Below are 21,072 nucleotides of genomic sequence, written 5' to 3' on the forward strand. Positions count from 1 at the left end.
ATGTAAATCTGGGACAACATCCTGTTTCCCATCCCTGTACGTCAAGGGTCCCCAAACTACGGCCTGTGGGCCACATGTGGCCCCCTGAGGCCATTTATCCAGCCCCTGCTGCACTTCCAGAAGGGGCACCTCTTTCATTGGTGTTCAGTAAGTACTGTATTTGGCGGCACTGCAAAGTATGGAGTCACTCACAGTACAGTACTACTTCCACTGACATGGGACGTATGCGTCACGGTTCTGGAAGTGCGTCAAATCACTTGTCATGGCTAGCAGTAACAAATATGGAACCGGACATTGACCATCTCATTAGCTGAAAGCAGGCCCATAGTTCCCATTGAAATACTGGTCAGTTTGTTGATTTAAATTTACTTGTTCTTTATTTTAAATATTGTATTTGTTCCCGTTTTGTTTTTTTACTTTAAAATAAGATGTGCAGTGTACATAGGGATTTGTTCATAGTTTTTTTTTATAGTCTGGCCCTCCAACGGTCTGAGGGACAGTGAATTGGCCCTCTGTGTAAAAAGTTTGGAGACCCCTGCTGTACGTGGTCATGAGGAGACAGCTCAACTCCCAGAGCTGAGCCCTGCCTCCCCGCCCCCTGACGGTGAAACAGTCCCGGGTCAGTGATTGAACGTCCGGTGGGCAGTTTCCTCCTCTACGTGTAAAATGGCGGTGACAGGAAGAGCAATGATCAGGTCACTCCGAGAATTAATGAGTTAATAAATATAAAGTGCTTAGAATAGTGACTGGCCCAGGAGTGCTATACGTACCATAGATTTGAAACAAGGAAAAAAGTCCCCAGTAAAACAACACTCCACTGTTTACAGAGCAATGGTCCACCCTGCCTGTACTTGCACAACGTGTGGTGATCACACGTCTCCCAACTCGTCCCTGGCCCTTGAGGGCTTATTCCGTTCAGTGTTCCTGGAGGCCCTCCAAGCTTGGTGTCACTCCTTAGTGCTGCCGCCTAAACGATCGTCCAAAATCTGCGAGCATCTGACTTCACCGGTCAGCTTTCCTTATTTCAGAGAAAACCAAATGTTGGATTGGAATTGCCAGCTGTCTGGTGCTTAATGGGGAATTTCCCCCCTCCCTCCCCGCCATTTTTTTTTTAATAGTTCACCTATCATATTCGTGTGCAATTGAATGCCTCTCCCGTAGGCTAGACTTGCCAACTCTATCTCTAGTAATTATTCTGTTTTAGTCCGCTGCAATGTACCTGCCAACAGTCTGAGATGTGCAGGTGGCGGCTGCGCAGGGCTGCCTGCCTGCTCGCCCGCCCCTTTGCATGCTCCCTGCGGTGGCAGCCGCATGTGACGGCTCTGACACCGCTTACAATGGAGACAAGGACAGGAGGCCAGGGCGCGCAAGTGCCTCTTCTATTTACCACCCAGATGATTTTCTCTTTCTTTTTTCTGCATTCCCCCCCCCCTTTTCCCTTTTTCTCAAAGAGAGACAAGGTAAGAGCCTGCACACACTAGGCTTCAGGCTGGTGTGCAGCACGTGTAAACGCAGGATGACGAGGTTCCTCGGCGCCTCGGGATGGACACAAACCCTTCTCCCCACCTCACCTGCGTGTCACCTCTACTCTGAACAATTAACACAATTCGCTGATGACTTCTTTTGACTCTTGAGAGTACATTTCTTTCTTGACTTTTGTCAACAGAGATACCTTTTAAAAATATGCTCTGTGTTCCTTTAGGGAAGGCGCCAGGTAACAGCTAAAAACGATGGTTTTTGCTCGAACACGCCATTTTTGCTCATTGATTCCTTTCTCTTTATTTTCTCAAAAAAAAAAAAAAAAAAGAAAGAAAGAAAGAAAGAAAAATCCTTTGGGGCTCGAATTTCCTAAGATTGGCTTGAACTTAACCATTATCTAAAAAGAAAAATTCATTATTTCAAAATTGTTGAGCTACATTCTTTCAATTATTTTTTGAATTATGGAAAAAGTACAGTCCTCCCACCTGGACAATGGACTCCAACCATTTACTGGTCTGACTCAAAACCAGCGATCAGCTCCAATCTGACTAGACTCGTCTTTCGTGAGGAGTGAAAAGGAATCCAAATTTGAAGTAGCGTGTTTGGAGCCCTTAGCATCATGAATTTCTGAAATTACAAGGCTGAGTGTGCAATTATTACATTTTTGTCTCAATCTTTTTTAAAGTGCTTCTGTTAAAACCCTCATTTTGAAGCAGCTCCAATGAAGTCTTACCAACAAAAAGGCAAGAAGCTTCAGGACTTTTCTGAATTCACTCTCTGAGTAAAAGCATAGACCCAGCGCCTCTTACTGCTGCCCCACCTTCTCAGAGCTGCGCTCCTGACCACAATTCTCTTCTCTTCCACATACCTTACACCCACTCTTGTCTCCGGTGCTTCTGACCTTTTTCTCCACCCTGCTCCATTTTTCCTGTCTAAATGCTTGCCTTCTCGTGTTTCTTTCGATCATTAATATATTTTCCAAGGGGATAAAGACATACAAGACACATAGGAAGCATAGATCTTTCCTGGGAGTATAAAGGGCTATGCCAACTTTTCTTTTTTTCCTTTCCTGGGGGCTCACTCTCTGTCTGAAGTTACTTAACTATTTGTTAGATGTCTCCACAATCAAAATAAAGACCAACAAGGTACATGGTTTCTAAGAAAATGTTTTTAAGGACTGATGGTATTATGGTCTAAAAAACCTCAAGTGCCTTGTGTGCCAAAATCAAAGAAGAAAATTTGGGATAAGCTGAGTTACTTCCTTTCTATTATAAATGAAATCGAGGCCAAAAAAGGTAAAGTGATGAGACATTTTATTCATGGTTTTTTCAACCTGTTTTTATTGAGCACCCACTATGTGCCAGCTACAGTATGGGGCCAACAGAGCTCAGTAAAAAAACATGCACTCTCAGGAGAAGCTGGCTTGTAGGGAGGAGACACATAAATCATTGTAACCCACGTGATCGATGCAATGACAGAGATGCTGGAAGTAAAGAGACCTCGAGCTGAGCACGAACACGGGTCTCCACCTTTGGAGGGTGGGGCCCTGCAAAGGGCAGGAACTGGGCACAGGCTGTGTGACCTGCTGAGGATCCAGGTTCGAACACCTTTCCTGGTGACTCCTCCTCTGTAGCCAGCTTCGAAAGTCAATAGCATGTTTCCACCCCCCCCCCTTTTGCTTTATTTCTGGACATATTTCCCCTCTGGCCACTACCTAAACTTCGGAATCAAATTCCAATCGTTCTAGAGCAGACAGAATTGGCACAGTGCATGCCCGTTAACTGAAAGCTTCCTGCATTTCCCACGGCAACACTAACAGGGCTATGCTCCATATTTTGACTTTCAGATGATTGTTTTTAACACCAGTCATTCTGAAAGAAAGGAAATCAACAAGAATCCAGTTATCTGCCTTGCTGTCTTTTGTTTCTAAACACCATAATAAATAATGTCTGAAATTATTTCTATTTTATTGTTTTATTTATTTGTTTACGGACTCATTTCTAATAAAAGGATTTGAGGTGACAGAGAGAAATCCACACAGTGTAATAAGATTGAGTAAATAAAGCAATCATAAAAAGTGGTACAACAGAGGATAATAAGATCTAAGCATGCCACATCAGTGATAGATGCACTGACGATATTTTGTGCCTACAACAGCCAGGCCGAGGAAAAAGACTCGACATGGAAAGCCGACTTCTGTGGGCTTAGTTCCGCAGGTGCAGTCAAAGCAGCCATCACACTTAGAGGCCAGGGGGTGTGGCCTTGCCTCTTCTGGCCCCTGAATGTCCCTCTAAACGCACTGCTTCTGAAATGGCAGGTGGATTTCCTTGTGCTGGTTTGCTTTTTGTTGCTGTCAGTTTTCAAAAAAAATTTTTTTCCAGACTAAAATTTTCTATCTCTTTTGTTTTTACTAGCACAAAGCTGCTGTCTTTATTTTTATTTTTCAACTTTTCCAGTTTTATTGTGATATAATTGACATACCACACTGTATAAGATTAAGGTGTACGACATAACAATTTGATAGACATATATTGCAAAATGATTGTTATATCAGGATTAGTTAACACCTCCAACACCTCCTATAATCACTACTTTTTTTGTGTGCGAACACTTAAGATCTCTTTTTGCAACTTTCAAGTATATAATCTGATATTGTTAACTGTAATCACCATGATGTACATAATATCACAGAACTGACTCTTCTTCTAACTGGAAGTTTGAATCCTTTGACCAACATCTCCCCACTCTCCAGCTCCAGCCCTTAGCAAACACCACTCTAGTCTCCGTTTATATGAGTTTGGCTTGTTGAGATTCCACGTAGAAGTGCTACATAGAGTATTTTTCTTCCCTGTCAGACAGTTCACTTAGCAGAATGCCTTGAGGTCCATCATGGCTGAACAATATTCTATTGTGTACATGTGTGAGTATGCACACACATGTAAAATACATATGTATATATAAATCTGACATCTTCATTCACTGTTGTGAGGCTTTTGGTTACTGATTCAGTCTCTTTACTCCTTAATGGCCTGTTCAGATTTCCCATTTTTTCATGATTCAATTTCAATAGATTGTATGTTTCTGGGAATTTATCCCCCTTTTTTTTTGTTTGTTTGTTATCCAAGTTGTTGGTGAAATTGTCTCCTATGATTCCTTGTACTTCTGTGGTATCAATTGTATAATGTTCCTTTCATTTCTGATTTTATTTATCTGAGTCTTCTTCCTTTTTCTTAGTCTAGCTAAGGGCTTGTCAATTTTATCTTTAAAAAAAAACCCAGGCCCTGGCCGGTTGGCTCAGCAGTAGAGGGTCGGCCTGGCATGCAGGAGTCCCGGGTTCGATTCCTGCCAGGGCACACAGGAAAAGCGCCCATCTGCTTCTCCACGCCTCCCCCTCTCCTTCCTCTCTCTCTCTTCCCCTCCCGCAGCCAAGGCTCCATTGGAGCAAAGATGGCCCGGGCGCTGGGGATGGCTCTGTGGCCCCTGCCTCAGGTGCTAGAATGGCTCTAGATGTAACAGAGCGACGCCCCAGAGGGGCAGAACATCGCCCCCTGGTGGGCGCGCCAGGTGGATCCCGGTCGGGCGCATGCGGGAGTCTGTCTGACTGCCTCCCCGTTTCCAGCTTCGGAAAAATGAAAAAAAAAAACAAAACAAAAAACAAAACCCAGCTTTTAATTTTATTGATATTTTATATATATATATATATATATATATATATATATATATATATATATATATATATATATTTTTCATTGAAGTTATTGAAGGGGACAGTAATTAACAAAATTATACAGGTTTCAGGTGCCCAATTCTGTGCAGTGCATCATTTGTACACTGTATTGTGTGTACACCCCCCACCACCAAGTCAAGTCTTCGTCCATCACCATTTACCCCCCTACACCCTCCCTCGCTCCCCAACCCCGGTCAATCACCACACTGTTGTCTGTGTCATGAGTTTTCTCTCTCTTTTTTGTTCTTTTTTTTTTTTTTTTGCTCAATCCCTCCACTTCCCCTTATCTACCCCACCCCCCACACCTGGGCCCCAACAGCTGTCCACCTACTCTCTATGAGTCTGTCTCTATTTTGTTTGTTAGTTCATTTTGTTCATTAGATTCCACATAGGAGTGAAATCATATGTACTTGTCTTGCTCTGACAGGCTTATTTCACTTAGTATAATGCTCTCTAGATCCATCCATGCTGTTGCAAAATATATGATTTCCTTCTTTTTTATGGCCGTGTAGTATTCCATTGTGTGGATGCACCACAGATTTTTTTTTTTTTTTGTATTTTTCTGAAGCTGGAAACGGGGATCCACCCAGCACGCCCACCAGGGGCAACGCTCTGCCCACCAGGGGGCGATGCTCTGCCCCTCTGGGGCGTCGCTCTGCCGCGACCAGAGCCACTCTAGCGCCTGGGGCAGAGGCCAAGGAGCCATCCCCAGCACCTGGGCCATCCTTGCTCCAATGGAGCCTTGGCTGCGGGAGGGGAAGAGAGAGACAGAGAGGAAGGAGGGGGTGGGGGTGGAGAAGCAAATGGGCGCTTCTCCTATGTGCCCTGGCCAGGAATCGAACCTGGGTCTCTGCACGCCAGGCCGACGCTCTACCGCTGAGCCAACTGGCCAGGGCCGCACCACAGATTTTTTGTCTACTCATCTCCTGATGGACACTTGGGCTGCTTTCAAATCTTGGCTACTGTAAATAATACTTCCATGAACATAAGCATTTATCTCTATAAGCTTCCCTTTTAGAACTGCTTTTGCTGCATACAACAGGTTTTGTTATATGATAGTTATATTTTCATTTGCTTAAAAATATCTTTTTATTTCTCTTTTGATTTCTTCATTGACCTATTGGTTGTTCAGGAAAGCATTGTTTAATTTCCACATATTTGTTAATTTTCCAGTTTTCCCCTTGTTATTGATTTTCAGTTTTATAGACTTATGGTCAGAAAAGATATTTTGTATAATTTCACTGTTTTTAAATTTGCTAAGACTTATTTTGTGACCTGTTATATGAACTACCTTAGGAAATATTCTGTGTGCACTTGAGAAAAAGGTATATTCTCCTGCTATTGGATGGAGTGTTCTGCTATACCTGTTAGGTCTATTTGGTCCAAAGTGTAGTTCCAGTCTAACATTTCCATATTGATTTTCTGCTTTGATGACCTATCCAGTGTTGAAAGTGGGATACTGAAGTTCCTCACTATTACTGTAATGCTGTCTATTTCTTCCTTCATTAGTATTTGCTTACACATTTATGTGCTTTGATGTTGTGTGCATATTACTTATGATTACTATATCCTCTTGATTAATTGATCCCTTTGTCATTATATAATGACCTTTTCACAACGTTTAAATTAAAGTCTATTTTGTCTGATATAGGTATAGCTAATCCATGAAATATATTTTTCCAGCCCTTCACTTTGAGCCTATATGTATCTTTCTTTATTTCTTTTTTTTTTTTTAGCAAGAGAGACAGAGCCACAGAGAGAGACAGAGAGGGGGACAGATAAGGACAGACAGACAGGAAGGGAGAGAGATGAGAAGCATCAATTCTTCATTGCAGCGCCTTAGTTGTTCATTGGTTGCTTACTCAATGTGCCTTGACTGAGGGGCTCCAGCAGAGCCAGTGACCCCTTGCTCAAGCCAGCAACCTTGGGCTCAAGAAAGCAAACTTGGGCTTTAAGCCAGAGACCTTTGGACTCAAGCCGGCCACCATGGGTCATGTCTATGATCCCAAATTCAAGCCAGCAACACAGCACTCAAGCTCGTGAGTCCATGCTCAAGCTGAATGAGTCCACGCTCAAGTCAGTGACCTTGGGGTTTCGAACCTGGGTCCTATGCATCTCAGGTTCTATCCATAGGCCAACACTCTATCTATTGCACCACTATCTGGTCAGGTGAGCCTATATCTATTCTTTTTTTTGTGTGTGTGTATTTTTCTGAAGTGAGAGGCAGAGTGGCAGAGAGACAGACTCCCACATGCACCCAACCGGGATTCACCTGGCATGCCCACTAGAAGGCGATGCTCTGCCCACCTGGGGTGCTGCTCCATTGCAACCAGAGCCATTCTAAGCACTTGAGGCGGAGGTCATGGAGCCATTCTCGGGGCCTGGGCCAACTTTGCTCCAATGGAGCCTTGGTTGCAGGAGGAGAAGAGAGAGACAAAGAAAAAGGAGAGGGGGAAGGGTGGAGAAGCAGATGGGCACTTCTCCTGTGTGCCCTGGCTGGTAATCAAACCCAGGACTTCCACACACTGGGCCAATGCTCCACAGCTGAGCCAACCAGCCAGGGCTAAGTCTATATGTATTCTTAAAGCTGAAATGAATCTCCCTAAATTTTCCCTATAATCATAAGAAGATAACTAGTCAAAGGAACTGTTCAATTTTTAAGCAGTATTTAGAGGAAATAGCATTCCAGGAGAGTCTCTCAAGATAGCAAAAAAATTTTCAAAGTAAGCAGTGGCCTTGGGACAAGGATAAATGCAGGGTAGTAAAATGTTCCAGTATAAAATCGAAGTCAAGGATGAAAGTATAAAACTGTTAATCTTTCAGAAAGATGAGACTGTGGACACTTTCAGCTAGACAAAAGGCCTTCTAAGGATCTTAAGAATGTGCCTTCAAGGCTCTCTTGATTAAACAGCAGGCTTCTAAGAATCATAGAGGAGTGGCCCACAGCACCTTCTCAGAGAGCCCAAAGTAGAGCAGGACCTAGCTTGAAGTGCTTTGTGGAGTGGAATATAATTTGATATATAGGAATTTCACAAACTTTTTAAAAGAATTAGGTTGGCTGTGATCAAAATGAAAAGAATACAGTTGCCAGTGGAGTCCCGAGCTGCCATGTAAGAAGTCTGAACACCAGAATGGTAAGACCTTGTGGAGAGTTTCTGACACTCTATGGAGAGAGGGGGTGGCCCTGCTTCGTGCAGCCTTCTGGCAATCCTGGCTAAGACACCAAATACGTGAGCGAAGCCTTTTGGGACCATCTGGACCAGACTAGTCACCAAATGAATATTACCAAGCGACCCCAGTTGATGCCACATAAGGCAGCAGAATCTCCCAACTGAACCCTGTTCAAAACCCTGACCAATAGATTGTGAGCATAAGGAAATGAATAGTAACTGTAAATTATTAATTATGGGATGGTTTTTCAGTTGAAATAGATAATAGGCAAAAAAATAAATAAATAAAAATAATAAAGGTTGTCATTGCCAGAATGATCTTAACATCAACAATAACAACATAGCCATCAAGTTTGTTTTCTCTCCTTTTAGGTAGCACACAACTCCCAACAATGATATGTACAACCAGAAAAAATCTAAACCCAGGCCAAATTTTCATAATGTTTCCTTTATGTTAATCTAAGCTTTAAATCAAAAATCAAGTATCTTTTTTTTTTTTTTTTTTTTGTATTTTTCTGAAGCTGGAAACGGGGAGAGACAGTCAGACAGACTCCCGCATGCGCCCGACGGGGATCCACCCGGCACGCCCACCAGGGGCGATGCTCTGCCCACCAGGGGACGTAGCTCTGCCGCGACCAGAGCCACTCTAGCGCCTGGGGCAGAGGCCAAGGAGCCATCCCCATCTCCAATGGAGCCTTGGCTGCGGGAGGGGAAGAGAGAGACAGAAAGGAAGGAGGGGAGGGGGTGGAGAAGCAAATGGGCGCTTCTCCCATGTGCCCTGGCCGGGAATCGAACCTGGGTCCCCCGCACGCCAGGCCGACGCTCTACCACTGAGCCAACAGGCCAGGGCCTAAATCAAGTATCTTGCATTTTCCCCTGGCTGGTTCTCCAAATGTCCCACCACAATCCATGCCCTGAACAGCTATGAAATTGATCTTAATAAATGTAAATGTGATCTTGCCAGCCCCATGCTCAGAACCCTTTAGTGGCTCTCCTTGAGATAAATAAAGTCCATGCTCTGAACCACTTACCCCTCCAATCTTTTCATTACCATTCTCTCAGCACTCTACATAGCTTCAACTCTCCTAACAAGCTGTGTAAACTCACACTTCTGGGATCTGCACATGCTGCTCTTTCTGCCCAGAACATGCTGTTTCCCAGTTCTCTTGGCTAACTCCTAATCATTTAAGTCTTAGTTTAATATCCATCTCCTTCATGTGACTTTTTTTGAGCCTTTGCTCTATGCTTCATCTTGTGCTTACAGGAGCTTAGTGCTTATCGCCCTTACTTGGATTAACTCTTACTCCAAAGTGTACAATTGAGGGGAAGCTCATTCTAATGAGTTCACATTTTTACACATCTCAAAAATTAATTGATGGCATTTTTGCATTTAATTCTGTTCACTGCAAAATTAAAAAAGCAAAGAGGGGCCCTGGCCGGTTGGCTCAGCGGTAGAGTGTCGGCCTGACGTGCGGGGAACCCGGGTTCGATTCCCAGCCAGGGCACATAGGAGAAGCGCCCATTTGCTTCTCCACCCCCACCCCCTCCTTCCTCTTTGTCTCTCTCTTCCCCTCCCGCAGCCAAGGCTCCATTGGAGCAAAGATGGCCCAGGCGCTGGGGATGGCTCTGTGGCCTCTGCCCCAGGAGCTAGAGTGGCTCTGGTCGCGGCAGAGCGACGCCCCGGAGGGGCAGAGCATCGCCCTCTGGTGGGCAGAGCGTCGCCCCTGGTGGGCGTGCCGGGTAGATCCCGGTCGGGCGCATGCGGGAGTCTGTCTGACTGTCTCTCCCCGTTTCCAGCTTCAGAGAAAAAAAAAAAAAAAAAGCAAAGAGGAAAAAGATAAATCACTGAAATAGTGGCTCAAACCACTATCATAGTAACAGTGATGTTCTCGTGAAATTTGGGGAAATGGAAGCAAATATACCTAGGGTAGTTTTTATTTAATTGAGTATTTCTTAAAAGATTAAACGTCTCATTTGTTCTTCTTAGAGTTGAGTAAATTAAAAAGTCCGATGTCTGTTCTATATGTTATACTTTCCAACTTAGTTTTTACTGAAAGGCAACTTTTTTTTTTTTAATAACAGCTTTTAAAGTAAAGGATTTTTATAATAATGGGTTAAAAAACCAACCATGTATTTTCTTCAATTATAATTATGTGGTGAACTTAATGAAATAACTTTGAAAGGACCAGCTCACCATCCCTACCAAAGAAGTCAACTTTTTATTTAGTTTCTCTACCCCAGAGTCAGTTGAACAATTGGGCCAACGAGACCTTGTAGATTTGTGGATAATTTAGCTCCTTCTGGGATGCTACAAGAGAATTTGAATGAACATTTTTCTTTATTTCAAGGATGGTACATATCTAATAAATTCTGAATGCTTTAAAGATAAATTAATCCATTCTGTATATTGCATGTCTGAGATTTCACTAAGACTTTGGAGGACTCTATGTAAAGTCATTTGGTATTATGATAGTTTACTTCTTCCCTTATAGTTGTTTTTTTTCATGACAATGATTTAAAATACTTCCAATAGAAAGAAAAAAAAAAAACTCATCTAAAAACAAGCACTGGCCCTCAAGCGAGTTCACCAATATATGTGCTACTTAAATGTTTTAAGACAAAGATTTGCTTTGCCATAGAATAGCTTCCCTTTAATTTAAACCCCATAAAGCAAAATCATGAGAAAACAATGAAGCTTTGTTAGAGAGTAAAGAAGGTCCTACATCTCCTTTTGTAGTAGATGGGGGGGGGGGGGGGGAGTATCCAAATTACTTTCTTCTCTGCATTTAAGTTATAATTGTTTAGAAAAGAATCATGGTTGTATTTCAGAAGTGTGATTTCCCATGAACTCTTGACATTTGGTTTATTTTATAGGCCGTGTTCCCTCTGTCTTGCAGAGTGTCACAGCTAAGTTATCAACACCCTTTAAACTTGTTTTCTAGAAGACCATTCCCCAGGAGACCAACCCATCTTCTTTCGGGGAAGGTTGGGACACTGTCCATGCTTCAGAAAAGTTGTGTGTTCTCCAAAGGGACTTGAAGCAGGCAGGTTACCTGCCCCACAGCTACAGAATGCAAATCTAGAGGATGTGATTTGGCTTGTGCCAAAGCTGTGCCTCCCAGGTCTGTATTTAGATGGTCCCTGATGCCAATATTCTCCTTTGTGCTTATTATGGCCAACGGCAGTGATGCCACAGAAGGCTGCTGCCTGACCACTGACACTATTTTTCTCTTCCTGTCTTCATTTGATATGGTTTAAAGAGATACATTACCCTTGTACCTACTAGGAATATCATGGTTGGGAGTCACTCATCACACCATCTATAATAAACCTTTTTCTCAGTGCTGTGTGTTCTAATTTGACCATAAATTTTTTTTTCTTACTGAACATGACAATTCCCAGCTTGGAAACACTTATTATTTTGAGTAAAAAGTGAATCCACTGGGCAATTTCTAATGAACATAAGTCATGGATTTTTTTTTTTACCCCTGTACCATTCATTCTCTGCCATTTAACTGCTGTTTTTGGTAACAGAAGTAACCATTTCCAATGCCTCAGAACCCAATAACTGACAGTAATTTACTTTTACTTCTCATACTACAAAATGGACAACATCAGGTCACACAGAGGCACAGTTGGGTCCATAGGGGGAAGAAGTTCTAGTAAGTTCCATACTCTGCAGCATCTAGAGGTAATTCCGTGTGTCTAATGACTCTCAGACCTTTATGACACATGCCTTTTGTACACAATAAATATACACATTCATTGACATGGTTAAATTGTTTTGTGAAAAAAGGTCTTCCTTCCAGCAATGAATACTAGAAAACAGCTACTTTTCACCTTTTTGTAGATACTTTGAGCAAAATCGAACAAAGGGCTTGCAGTGCTGGGGACAGAGAGCAGGCCAGACAAAGGTGCATTTGCTGATCTGGAAGGCGGATTTGTGCCGCAGGGATCCAATTATTAATACAAAACTTTGAATGGAAAGAATATTCTAGTTCATCAGGGTAGAAGGATCAACTTGAATTTATTACAAAGTTCATTTTAAGCATAGGAATAAATAAAAGATCTGGAAGTTTCCATGTGTAGGCCTTCCAACTATAAACTTACCATAGCAACCAGTAAGAGTTCTAGTAAGATTTATTGAGTACTCTGGGGTAGTGCCTAGACCTGGAATGCTTCTCAGCATCCTGAATCATTTAGATGAGGACCACCAAGTTGTTGGAAGTCTTGCTTCAAACTCACTGATTCTTAATTTTTAGCATGGCCGGTGCAACAAACTTCCTGTAGCTGTCTCCCACCTATCCAGCAGGCCCTAAGATGAAGAGACTGATCCAGAGCAAGACCTCTGAGTGTGTGTGCTGCGGACAGGCCTAAGCTCCTTGCACAGCCCAGGCTTTGCTTTTCTCCCTGTCCAGGATGCCGAGGCAGCCCCACTGCAGAGGTCCCAGGAGCCTTTCTGCCAAACTTTCCCAAGATACAACAAGGAGAACTCGTGCTGTGGTCTGGGACAAGTCGGGCTGTGGTGTGAATGGCTCTGGTGCATACTGGGTCCTGGGAGGCATTGTACCCTCTGGGGATAAAGACATCATCTATGGGCCTGTCCTCTGTGGGCTTTACCTAGTCACTCTGACTAAACAGCTCATTGTCCTTGACTTCTCCTCTGAGGCTCTTACAGACAGAAGTCCTACAGTCACTGGAGTAAGTTATGGTATAATCTAACCCCTCCGGAGAGCCCCAGAAGGGGGGCTGTACTTGTTGACCATTATATGCCTAGTGTCTAGCACAAAGTAGAAGCTAAATAGATGTTGGGTCAATAAATGAATGAATTAAGTGGCTAAGTAGGAATTGGCTTAAATTAAACATGATGCCTAAATATAAATGATTTTGTTCTAAATTAGGCTTTACAGTGCAAGACAGGTAACTGTGTCACCTCATTGGAATACTGATTTATTCTGGAATACTGATTGGCTAGGAATAAAGAGCTGACAATCAGGCCACCCTGACAACAAACTCCTTGGCATTTGGCACATGAACCATTTCCTAAGTCCATTTCCTCACTTGTAACCTTTTTAAGAATTAAAAAAAATCTTAAATGTCCTCAAATGGATGTTTTCCATAGTAACTTTCACAAATGAACCCAGATATGCACTCCTCCGCCCAACATTAGAAAGAGATGAGAGAGGGGGAAAGCAAAATTCAGCTCACACTAGCATTGTTTCTAAGCATTTTCCCAGCAAGAAGTTGGTCCCTTGCCCTCGTCACTCCATCAAGCCCATGAAGTATAGCTCAATGAATAACTAACAGATGATTACATTTATGAGGAAAGAGTACTCACAGCAGACAGCTACTTCCTACAGGTGACAGGCAATCTTCCGCAGGGGCTTCACCTGACGAGTCATTTTGGGACGTGATCACAAGGGTTGGAGACTGATGAAATTATCCTGTCCAACATCAAACACAAAGTGGTTGTAAATCAGCAGAGCCTGTGGCAGAGGGAGAGAAGCTCATTCTTTATGCTTTGCAGACAGTCTCCCACCTGGGGGCTGCATCAAGCAGCCTAACAATCATTAAGTGACCCTATAAAGAGATTTAATTTAAAACAACAACAACATTAGAGTATCTATTGACTCGAATCCTTCAGCTGTCTTGAGGAAGCGGATTGGAAAGCAAGTTATATGATTTAAAAACTTGAATGTGTTGAGCCTAACTCAGCATAGCACAGCAACGTGTATAAATAAATAGACGTCTGTCTGTTATGACTCTCCATCTGACCTTGGCAGGCGATTGTGCAGTGAACTTAGACCGTCATCGTGTCTCCTGGGAATCACTTAGGAAAAGGGAGCCAAAATAAAAAAGCCAGCGAGTGAGTTAAACCTGGTCAAGGGGGCTCCTCACAATCAGAAATTGATCTTGCAAATGCATTCTATAAAAAGAGAAGGAATAAAATCTAGATGACTTATGTGTGGTATCTGCTGAACAGCCCTTGATTTACACATGATCTAAAGAAATGTGGAGAAACCATTTTGAAGTTGCCCTGTGGACAGAATCATATTTTAAGACTAAAAAATTGGCAGGTTTCATTGAATAGGGATGGAGCTTTCTAAGGATCCCATTTCCCCATCACTGTGAAAGGGATTTATATGCACTGTCCCCTTTAGTGGTGTTGCAAGTTCCAGGGTAAATCCTTTAGGCTGCACTGTAGGAACCAGCTACTCAGAGGTTCCCAACGCTTAATGATTTGCACGACATTGTGGTTTTGAAAATAAATGAATGGGAAAACTGTTTTTGAAATGGTTATGCTGGAAAGGTAAGCGCACTTATCCTGGGTCTTGTGCAGTCTTAGACAATCCCAACTCCTTCCTGCTTTACTTGCTGAACTTGCCTTGCCAGGGCGTTTGAGCGGCTCTGCGTGAAAGACTTGTGCATATTTAAGTAGGCTGTTTGAATAGGGGCTGTGACTGATGTAAAAATACCCCCTGCATTTTATTTAGTTCTTAGTTCTCCATTTGTAATTGAAATGAAGTCTCTAAAATGCCCTCCATTCCCTTACATTTTATGAAATCATATATGTTTGACCTCCTAACGGTGTTCTTTGAGTAATTTCACATAGATGATTGAGGGGGAATATTAGTTTAATTTTTATATATATATAAATGAGAACTTCTTACAAAATAGGCAATAGGTGGGAAAAAAAGAAAATACCTCTGATGAACTGTATTTGAAAAGAAAAGTGAATGTAGCAACGAACGCCCAGGCTTCCCAAGGAGCATGCTCTCCGCACTCTATTGATGGCTATTTTCGTGAGCTCTGCGTGCCTCTCAGTAGTTGCGCTTTAATTATCCTGCACTTTGTTCGGAGAAGGTATGTATTGGCTCCTGGCCAATGTGGGCTAGGACTCTTCTTGTCACTAGTGTCTAACAGCATGTACAGAACAATATCCCAATTAGATCTTTAAGTGTAAGAAACATGATACGGCAGTGCGTTTTTCTCCGAGGCTGATCAGTGGGAAGTTTCAAAAACGCACAGAAGGCAAGCTTCATTCTGATCCTTTCAACGTTAGCCCAAGAGGGCAGCTGAAGAAGCTGAAAATATAACAAGACGTGTCCTCATTTCTTCGGCGTATAACGTTGTTTACCTTAAAACCAATTCACAGGTCAGAGTAATCAAACCATCATTTTCTAAGAACATTTCTTTCGTTATTTTCACTTCCAAAGACACAGCATCATTTCTTTGGTAGCAAAGGGAACTTTCAGGGCCTCCTGATTCATAATGTTTTATTGCCAACTGGAGATTTCTGGATAAATTAACGTGAGGGATGCATTAGACAACCATATAACCTACATTCCTATGTTAATTCTTCAAACTAATAAAGGGAAATAAATTTCTCCCTTGGCCTCCCCCTCCAACACACATATGTCAGAGATGATAAGAAAAAAATATGTGGAAAAGGAAGCAAGTTCCTTTTATTCTTCTACACTGTCAAGAAAATAATTGTGTAAAATGTTTGGACTAAGTTAAAACAGCCAAAGACAGCCTTTAATTTACACCCTGCAATGGGTTAAGAGTCCAGTCAGTATTCTCCTCTGTTTTTATCAGTCACTCTCTTTATAACAATTGAACTAAGTTATTTTAAATGGTAAAGTAGTTGAAATCTTCCATTGGCCCTACAATCAAACGCCACATGGATTATCAGATTGATGAGTTATTAACTCAGTTTTTAGAGTGAGCATATAAAGGCTTCAGTACCTGTTCTGATGATAAGGCTTAGAGGAGAGTAGATGGGGACCAGGGGTCACAACAAAAGGACAACAGACACAGTTCTAGGGTCACTGGAGAAGAGAAAGGTCCAAATTTTCACATACCCACAGGTAGTCTCTCTCTCTCTCTCTCTCTCTCTCTCACACACACACACACACACACACACACATACATACAAACATACAATTAGATTTTCTTCAGATACCTTAAGTGTGTTTATTTGGTAGGATATTTCACTTCTCAAAAAATAAAATACCTTTCTATTGTTTAAAACTCATAATTATGTATTCCTTTCAGAAAGTACCTCTCTGATGCCAAAGAAACTGGGCACACTCCCTCTTTTAAGATATTGGTGAACATTTGGAGAAAAATGAGTGTCAAGATTCTTTTTTTTTTTGCATTTTTCTGAAGCTGAAAACAGGGAGGCAGTCAGACAGACTCCTGCATGCGCCCGACCGGGATCCACCCGGCATGCCCACCAGGGGGCGATGCTCTGCCCATCCGGGGCATCGCTCTGCCACAATCAGAGCCATTCTAGCGCCTGAGGCAGAGGTCACAGAGCCATCCTCAGCGCCCGGGCCAACTTTGCTCCAATGGAGCCTCTGCTGCGGGAGGGTTAGAGAGAGACAGAGAGGAAGGAGAGGGGGAGGGGTGGAGAAGCAGATGGGGGCTTCTCCTGTGTGCCCTGGCCGGGAATCGAACCCGGGACTCCTGCACTACAGGCCGACGCTCTACCACTGAGCCAACCGGCCAGGGTGAGTGTCAAGATTCTTTAAGTGAATTACTACGGTATGCTGAAGGAAAAGATTGGATAATTATCAAGCAAAGGATTTAAATGAAATGTCAAGTTTCCAATTTCAGGGTCAACTCTGATTAGTACGGCCAATCAGAGGAGGCTGAGATGAACATGTGAAGTAAAGCTGCTGCCTTCACTCTTCTTTTTCATGGGCTTTACTCCAAAACCGACTGGCAATGACTGGTGTCTTTGATCCTTTTCCTCAGTTTTAGTTCTACCTGGATCCCCATTGGAAGAGACTGCTTGGTTGGAAAAGATGAGTCATCTAATGTCACAACATATTTGAAGAACCGAAATGAGCACGGTGTTTATTAAAGGCATAGATGGATTCTCAAAACAGACGTAACTGTAGTGGGGGGATTACAGAAGTGACTGCTGGCCCTCAGGTGACTTCAGGGCCTCTTTGGTGTCCAGATGAAAGGATTGGAAAGTAGATCTAATAAAATCTTTTCATTAAGAAAAGAAACAAAATAATTAATGATTCAGATTAACCTCAAATAAATTTCATCATGCCATGTCATTCATTTTAATATAGATGTCTTTTATTAACATGGTAGGTTCCAGATCTATCACAAAACTTTTATTTTTTTTCCCAACATTCTTTTTATACATCAGTTAACTGCTTTGAGGAAAATCAAGTGACTCGCCCAAAGTTGCACAGCAGATGACTGGTAGACCAGGACTAGAACCTGTGAACCAACTCCTCCATAAACTTCCCTGCTATGCTCCCAGGCACAACCTGCACAACATTAGCATGTGATAAATTCCTGCTTCCAGAAGATGTCCAACTTGTCAAAGCGGAACCATTGCAGTTACAAAGACAATAATTGGCATGTGATATCACCAAGATGGTGACATAAGTTGTTCCTGACTTCACGCCCCCGTGTAAGAACTAACTATTGTTGAAGAACAACACACCACTGAGAGAATCTTAGAACACAGGGGTGAAGCTGAAGCGCTCCCACACCACAGAGACCAAGGCGGACGCAGAGGAAGGGCAGGAGGAGTGGTGACACACTGAACCCACTGTCCCCCACCCCCGGCCAGTGTAAACACCAAGCAGAGAGGTCTCCCCAGAGCCTCCCACGGGAAAAGAGAACCCGGGGCAACAATAAATCCCCCACCCCTGCATTGTGGGTTCTTTTCTGGGAACATTACTCTGATCTTGTTCCAGGGACATTGCGGGGGAATCTATAGGGCTCAACTACTGGGAATCTAACTGTGACAAAAACAAAACAAAACAAAACAAAACAAAAAATAATGGGGAGGGTCTTGCAACAACCAGCACATAGATGTTGGCAGATCAAGTTCATAGCTGCAGAGCCCAGGGAGTAAACCAACCAGCAGTTCTGCCCATCTGCAGAACCATGTTGATGGCACACTGTGGCCAGGGAACTTGACGTGGTACAGGTGTGCTTGATTCCAATCCTCCAATACAAAGTTTGACTAGTGCTAGAGCCTGGTTTACACATGTCAAGCCAAGGAGCTGAGTCCCAGCTCCACCTGGTATGGAGAGTGTCTCCTGGCCACATCTGACCAGAAGAACTGGCAGAAACACCTGGAAGTTGTGTAGCTCAGCAATGGGCAGAAAGACCTGATTACCCCCAGAGCAAAGCCAGTTCCAGGTGTGAAGGGTTCCTATTCTGCATAAAAGTAAGGTGACTGATTCACAGACAAGGCTGAGGGTAGCTCCTGGTCTCTCCCAAATGTTGAGCCTGGTGGAGATATTGAGAACTGCCTGTGTCCCCTCCCTTCCCCACCCAGGCAAGGGAGGTGAGAAATAGTTCCACCTACCTGCCATGGCCCTGGGTCCCACTTGACCAGAAGAGTTGGTGAGAACACAGAGAGCTATTTGGCTCAGTGGTCCTAGAGCCAAAAAAACAGGGGCAAACAGAATGAATAGTTTGCAGAGCAAAGCCAGTGGACCTATTTGGCCAAGGTACTTGGGCATGGGTTTGTTTGAGTTAAGACAACAAACAAAGAGCTTTATTGGTCTTAGAGATGCTGCTCCCACTGTGTCTGGGCAGGGAAACGAATTTGTAGCCTGGTTTATTAGTGAGTACAGCCCCCAGCTTGCCCAACCAGAAAACCTAACTAGAGTGCCTGAAAAACCGAGCAGCCCATCCAGCACCCTGCTTATAGTGACTTTCCCCTCTACATAGCAAAATGAGTGGCCTCATCTGACCAGGGAATTCAGTGCATACTCTGGCCTGTTTTAGGTCCTCAAAGCGTCCCATCCTGCTGCCTTTACAGAGCATGGCTGCTCATTCATAGCCCTGCCTATAACTCAATATAGTACCCAGTCTCAACAGTCTGGTAAGTCTGACCAGGGAACCAGGCAACCAGGGAGCCCATCCTATAGTCTCACTTGGGTAGGGAACCCAGACAGAAGTCCTATCCAACTGTTTTCCACCAATGCCATACACTCCCATTTCTAATCTCAGAACTCAAATGGTTAACTTGACCAAAAATAGGCCATAAGGGCAGGCCCCTTCTGCCCAAGGCCATTACCAGCAAACATGTCCAAAATCCCAAATTGAGGTCCAAAATCCCAAATTGAGCTTAATGGTGAAAATTCACTTCCACCAAAGCAAACCATTAAAGTCTGAAAGAGAAACCCAATTACTTAAATGTACAGGTATTAACATAAAGAATTGAGTATCACAAAAACAGGCAAATATGATATGACTAAAGGAAACTAATAAGTCCTAATAACTTATCTTAAAGAAATGGAGATCTATAAACTATCAGACAAAAAAAAATCAGAATAATTCTCTTAACAAATTAATGAAGTACAAGAACAAAAATCATTTAAAAAAATCCAAACAAATTCTAGAGGGAAGAAATACAATAACTGAACTGAAGAATTAAATAGAATTTTAAAGCAGACTTGATCATGCAGAAGAAAAAATCAGTGACATGGAGGATAGGACATTAGAAATTATCTAATGAGAGGAGCAAAATGAAAAAGAATTAAAAAAAAAAAAAAGAACAGTAAAAGAAGTCTATAAGACATAGGACAGAATAAAAAAATTGCATTATGGGAATTCCAGGAGGGAAAGAGAAATAGAAAAAGGGCAGAAAGTATATTTAAAGCAATAATGGCTGAAAACTTCCCAAACCTGGAGAGAAAAATGGACATCCAGATCCATGAAGTTCAAAGGACTCCCAATAGTTTGAACCAGAATAGGGACACACCAAGACACATTATAACAAAATTGTCAAAAGCCAAAGAGAAAGAGTTTTAAAAGCAGCAAGAGAGAAAAGAGAAACTACACACAAGGGAACCTCTATAAGATTCTTCATAGATTTTGCAATAGAAACATTTCAGGCTAGGAGAAAATAGGATAACATATTCAAAATATGAAAAACAAAAACAAAAAAACACTTGTCAACCCAAAATACTTTATACTCAGCAAAGCTGCCCTTCAGAAATGAAGGAAGGATAAAGACTTTCTCAAACAAAGAAAAGCTGAAAGAATTCATCACCATGAGCCCTGCCTTATAAGAAATGCTAAACAGAGCTCTTTGAATGGAAGTGAAAGGACAGGACACGAATTAACCTCATAAAAATATAAAAGGGTGGTATAAAACTCACTGGTAATGGTAAATATATGCAAAGTTAAATTCTGTAAGTTGGTTACAGTGGCGCACAATTCTTTTACAATTCTAGAATAAAAGTTAAAAAACGACCACATTGGAGCAAAAAGAAAAATCAACATTACTGAGCTTGTCTTTATTCAAAATATTGATACTTTACTCATTATGGATTTTTGCAATAATTTTAATTCTAAAAAATGTCCTTAAAATATTATTTATTTTGATGACTAAGCTTTTGGGTACCCCAAACCCCATCCCCTTCAAATTTTGCCCCCCAGGCCATCACTTTACTTGCCTCATCTAATCCCTGGTACTTGACCTACGACTAAAAAATTCTATCTAATCTCTCCCAGTCAAGTACTGCAGAGAGGCAGACTGTATTTGAGGAAGGAAGCAGTTACTTGCGCTTTGCTATTGACTCCTCTCTGTGAGTTCAGGCTTGTTGTGCAGGGTTATGTGTCCCCAGATGGACGGCTTGTCTCGCCCTCTTAGGAACCTTTGGTTGTTCTGAATTCCTTAGCAGAAGGAACCTGGTATGG

General features: G+C 42.5%; 1 non-coding gene across 1 annotated transcript; it reads right to left on the bottom strand.

Moving 5' to 3' along the window:
- Positions 1–16,818: 16,818 nt before the first annotated feature.
- TRNAY-GUA (transfer RNA tyrosine (anticodon GUA)) lies at positions 16,819–16,894 on the bottom strand. Its single transcript has one exon. It is a non-coding gene; the product is annotated as a tRNA-Tyr (tRNA).
- Between the last annotated feature and the right edge of the window lie 4,178 nt (positions 16,895–21,072).

The sequence above is a fragment of the Saccopteryx leptura genome, chromosome 12, assembly GCF_036850995.1.
Source record: "Saccopteryx leptura isolate mSacLep1 chromosome 12, mSacLep1_pri_phased_curated, whole genome shotgun sequence".
In the NCBI taxonomy this organism is placed as follows: Eukaryota; Metazoa; Chordata; class Mammalia; order Chiroptera; family Emballonuridae; genus Saccopteryx; species Saccopteryx leptura.